We start from the raw sequence: 6,000 nt of genomic DNA on the forward strand, positions 1-6,000 counted from the left end.
CACTCAGGCTTGGTTGCCAGAAGTAGTCATTAAGATGTGTTGATACTGAGCGAGTGTGATGTGTGGGCTGCAATGTAACATGAGTCTGTGTAATGATTTGAAATACGGTTCCTTGTTTGCAGACTCTGCCCATATAGTTAGTCAATGATTTATTAAAGGAAGTTGTGTTGATATTTCCTCAATGGTCTTTGGGAGGTTAGCCAAAGCGAAGCTGAGGAAATAGCTTCCACTTAGTCCTCAGGAGCAGTTAGTTGGCTGGATAGTGGATATGTAAACAATCATCCAGTAACAACAGAATTTTAAACCGTCAAAGGACAGAAATTCCTCGCTGGTACAACAACAACTGTACTGTTCTATGTAAGAGGGAAGTTTTACCTTGTCCAATTGCATGGTTTTAATTACCTTTTCTAGGCATGCCTAAGCAGCTAAGTTTTGACAACTCTATTTTGTTATATCTCATTTAACAAAGGAAGTCTGATCTTAGATATTTCACTTAAATGAGTTAAAATTGCAGTGCTGAGGGATAGTCACAAAGCAAACGTTTCTTATGTATCCAGTGGAAGGGAGGAAAAGACGGAAGATTTGTTCGGAGCAGCTGATGCATACTTGATGAGACCATTTAAGAAGTGAGATTGAGCAAGGCCTGGGAGCAAGTTGCCAGTCAGGGAAGAAAAGAGACAGAAGAGAGAGATCTAATATTTTGACAGAAATATGGCAGGTTATCAAGAAAATAAATGAGGAAATAATGTAAACTCTTTACGTGTGTGTGTACTTTGTCTAATGCAAATTTCTCTGACAAACTTGCAAACAAGCATAAACAGCAATGGTAATCTTTTGAACCGCACAGACAAACTTTCCACCAATAAACAGTAAGTTTTGGAGCCAAGTCTATAGCCTCTTATCTATGTATGAACTCACCTCACATTAACTTAATTATCAATTAGGCTTTTTAGTCTTAAAGGGAATACAAACTTCAAGAGAAAAAATAGGTTGTTTTCATTTTTCCTTCCATTGTAAATTGGCACTACCTTTGAGTTTGGTAGAGATGCACTCATCCAGGCAAGTAAAGCGTATCCCATCACTAAAAGCAAAATGCTGTGGATGCTGGAATCTGAAACTTCTCTGATGAAGGGTCATCCAGACTCTCAGCATTGGCTCTATTCTCTCTCCACAGATGCTGTCAGACCGACTGAGATTTTCCAGCATTTTCTGTTTTTGTTTCCATATCCATCACATTCTTGACTTGTATCTTGCAGTTGGTGAAGAGGCTTTGGGGAGTTAGGAATGGCTACTTGTTACCAAGCTCTGGTCTGTTTTGGTAACCGTGGTTTTTCTATCACGGGTCTGGTTGAGTTTCTGGTCACTGGCAACCCCAGGATGTGGGATTCGTGATGGTAATTTGCCATAAGGAGGTGGTTTAGACTGCTCCACATGAGATTCAGCAATATTATAAAACCTTTACCAAATATGCATTTTTTGCCATTCACAGATGGGATGTTATGCACTGTTTGATGCAAACTAATGTTTACAGGAAACATTACAATATAGTGGTATTGTGATTATGTCACTGGACTAGCAAATCAGAAGCCAGGACTAATGGCCCAAAGACATGGATCCAATCCTACCATAGAAAATGAGGAATTTAAATTCCGTTGATGGGATAAATGGGCAGCACTGTATCACAGAGGTTAGACTGTTGCCTTATAGGCCAGGGACCTGGGGTCAGTTCCCGGCTTGGATCACTGTCTGTGCAGAGTCCGTACGTTCTCCCCATGTCTGCATGAGTTTCCTCCGGGTACTCCGGTTTCCTCCCACAGTCTAAAAGACGTGCTGATTCGGTGCACTGGCCATGCTAATTTCTCCTCCCTCGGCTAATTTCTCCTCCCTCGGTATACTCAAACAGGCACTGGAGTGTGGCGACTAGGGGATTTTCACAGTAACTTCATTGTAGTGTTGATGTAAGTCTACTTATGACTCTAATAAAATAAACTTTAAAATCTAAAATAAAGAGCTAATATCGATAACGGTAACCGTAAAACTACCAAATTGTCAAAGGTCATCTGATTCACCCATGTCCTTTAGGCAATACATCTGTCATCCTTACATGATCTGGCCTAGAAATATCTTGACAGCCACAGCAATGTGATTGACACTTAGCTGCCCTCTGAAATTGTCTAGCACGTCAATCAGTTGTCAACGATTCAGCTAACTGCCACCTTTTATTAGAGTCATAATCTTTGGGGTGTTGACTTTAACAAAATAAGAAAGGGCAACATAAAGAGAAACAGCCAGCAGTTATGATCAGGGGTGCACTGCCTGGGTGTGATGGAAACAGATTCTAAATTTGCAGGGATATGGGGAAAGTGTGGGAGAGTATGGCTAGCTGAGCTGCTCTTGCAGGGAGCTGGCATGGACATGACTGGCCAAAATAATGTCCTCCTGAGGACATTCTGTAACTATTCTTTGATTTGCCAGTAATGCCCACATCCTGTGAATGAAATAAAAAAAAAACACAACGCAGTGAATTAGAGGCACAACATCTGCAGGCACTTGTTAAAGGCAGAAATTGTGTCAACATTTAAGAATAGGTTAGATTGGTGGCTTGGGGAAGTGGGATATGGAAAACAGGGACAGACTTGTGTGATTAGCCATACTGCACATTGGAGATAAACACCAGCATGGACTAGGATCTGCGTTGCAGATTCTGATCTTTCTACAAACCAAGCCAAAATTCTCTAAAGAGCAATTAATAACTGAATTAAGCAATTTGCATATCAATTGAACTGCGTAATCTTAAATGGAGCACATGCGTCCTCATTTAGCTGTAGAATTGTGTTTTACATGGGATAATTCTAATAACTCAATTCTGACTTCCCATTGCTAATCTATACAAAATAAACATTCAATCACAAATTGCAAAATTGGCAATGCTTTTTAAAGACGGTGTCGTGATTAATGGCTATAATTGACAGCCATGCATTGTTCGTACCCGTATTCTTTTGTGCTAATGGTACCTATCCTGAAGAACATAAGTAAGAGCATGTTGCTTAGATGTGCACATGAAAAAAATGTCACTGTGTACCTTGGATTTGGTGAACATTTTCTATGATCAGATTTCACCTGTACAAACTGTTGAAGCTGACGGCTCTGACAGGTTTAGCTGAACTAAAGCATTCTTGCCTCTTTTCTGAAATAAAGTTTAGCATTAAGGAATGCCCAGGGTTTCACGTGAACGTCTTGAAAATATTATGAACTTAAAACACCAGAAAAAAATCTCCTTTCATAGATTTCTGTTCCAGCAGATCAAAGGAAGAAAAATGATCATTATCAACATGTTAAAATTGCTGATTTTTATGGACTAATTCTCTGTTTAATTGCTTTTTAATGTTGGTTTTGTGCAATTATTAAATAATTTTCTGCAGAAGGCATATTCAAAATGGTGGGAAGAAGGAATTTCTTTCTTGTGGGTTTTCCTTTAAAGAAGAATTTGATTATTTTTGTCACATCTGACATTCCATTAGTTTATTCGCTAATAAAGCTCTTTGGCAAGTGTCCTGATTTTCTACAGAAATCCAGTCTATGACATTGCATACTTCTGTTACCAGGGGAATTGCCATTGCTTCTCTGTGAAATGCTCTGAGAAGGATGGCATAGTTGAAATCAGCTTGTGCTCTCAATCCTTCAAGAGAAATCCATGTCATAACCTAGTAAGTATTCTGTTTTTCAGCCAAAGTTCTGTGGGAAGTTTTATTTTTATCAATGACATCTACAAAGCACTAACTGGTCACTTTAGTATCATCTACCCACAATCCACTCACTGCATGTCAAAGCAATAACGTTTCTAGTGATGACAAAATGGTATTGGATGTAGTTCAGACATGCTTAATTGTGGATTTTGTTTGTAAAGAAATGAACAAAGGCAACTGAAATTTTGAAATTCAAGTGAGAACAGAACTTTTTTTTCTTGTCCTATAATTTTCTCCCCTCCTGGTGTGTTTACTTTGCTACCACGCCCAAGTGGCTATTCTTCCCATGAGACCAGACAGCTGGCCGACTTAATGTGTTCAAATGAGTCATTTGAAATAATCAAGTTAGAAGTCTCACAACACCAGGTTAAAGTCCAACAGGTTTATTTGGAATCATGAACTTTCAGAGCACTGCTCCTTCATCAGGTGAGTGGGGAGGTAGGTTCACGAAAATGGCATATATAAGCAAAGACACATTTGCAAGATAATTACAGATTGGAGTGTGAAGAATGGTTGGAATGCGAGTCTTCACAGGTACAGACAGTGCAAGTGGAGAGAGGGATAATCACAGGTTGAAGAGGTGTGAATTGTCTCAAGCCAGGACAGTTAGTAGGATTTTTCAAACCCCGACCGGGTTTATCGTGAAGGCAGAAATGATCTGTGTCTTTGCCTATATATGCCATGTTTGTGAACCTATCTGCACTCACCTGATGGAGCCATGATGTGGAGTTGCCAGTGTTGGACTGGGATAGGCATAGTAAGTAGTCTCACAACACCAGGTTAAAGTCCAACAGGTTTATTTAGTAGCACGAGCTTTCGGAGCACTGCTCCTTCATCAGGTAAATCTACTTACTGATCGTGATTCCAAATAAACTTGTTGGATTTTAACCTGGTGTTGTGAGACTTCTTACTTTGTGCCCACCCCAGTCCAAAGCTGGCATCTCCACATCATGGAAATAATCAAGACTGTCGAATTCGTTACTCCACAGTCCTCCTTGGGCACTGAGGCTAAATTGTTTTGCACCCATTATTCCCCTAGTTGAACAAAGCACTGGATGGATTGAACCTGGGCTCCTCTTGCTTTGTGTGGGTCAATTTTATCTTGGGCAGTTAACCAAGATGTGGAAAAAGATCTGTTGATCTCACAAACTGAATGATTTTGACTTGTCAAATTTTAGTTACCTTCGCTCCAGTTTGCAAATCCAATGGGAATCTAGCAGCACCCTCAGGTTTAAAGTTTATTTATTATTGTCACAAATAGGCTTATATCAACACTGCAGTGAAATTACTGAAAATCCTCTAGTCTGTTCGGGTACACTGAGGGAGAACTTAGCATGGCCAATGCATCTAACCAGCACGTCTTTCAGACTGGCAAGAAACTGGAGGAAACCCATACAGACACGGGCAAACGTGCAAACTCCACACAGACAGTAACCCAAGCCAGGAATCGAACCCAGGTCTCTGGAGCTGAGAGGCAGAAGTGCTAACCACTGTGCTGTCAGTAGTTTGTTTATTTCAGGCATTGGCGCCATTTCTATGGGCTTTCAACTGTCTCTCCCACAGTTGGAGACCAGTAAGAAACCTGCAAAATTTCAGGGGTTCCAGTGCCTACTTTCTAAACCACTTCACTGCAGCTTCATGTTTCCGATCACCAGAAATCTGGCCGCTCTTTGTTGCTGTGTGTGGTACAGTGATGTGAGAGAATACAAAGCAGCTCTTTCCACTAGCCTTCAAGCAATTGACTAGCAATCAACAAAAATAGCTTGCACAGTGAGGGTATGTCTTGGAGGGCTGGTTCACTATATAATTGGGCTTGGTATCAGAAGGCACTTTTTATGTGTGAAACATCTCCAAGGTGAAATGGCTCCTTGCTGGTGTAGGAGGCGAGGCAAATTATAAAATTAGTGGGATTTGGGTCAAGGATGAGGGGGGCATTCTATTTAAATGGCCAAAAAGCTGTAAGAAAAGCAAAGGTGCGGCTCTATTTTTAAATTACTGACTTCTTCCATCATCTCTGTTACTTGGCTGTGTAAGCCACTGCCACTCAGCAGGGACCAGCTGTCAGCAGCCCCGATGACTTTGACAAATGTATATCTGTTAACTAATTTAGTAATATTCTGCCTGATTGCACCATGTTATGGATTAATTCTCAGTATATTTCCATGTAAGATTTATGAACTTGTTCTACATAATGGACTTAAATTGCAGTAAAATTGCTGAAGGCTGAGGAGTGGCCTTGTATCATAGAAACTAT

This window comes from Mustelus asterias, chromosome 13 (genome assembly GCF_964213995.1).
Source record: "Mustelus asterias chromosome 13, sMusAst1.hap1.1, whole genome shotgun sequence".
NCBI classification, from domain to species: Eukaryota; Metazoa; Chordata; class Chondrichthyes; order Carcharhiniformes; family Triakidae; genus Mustelus; species Mustelus asterias.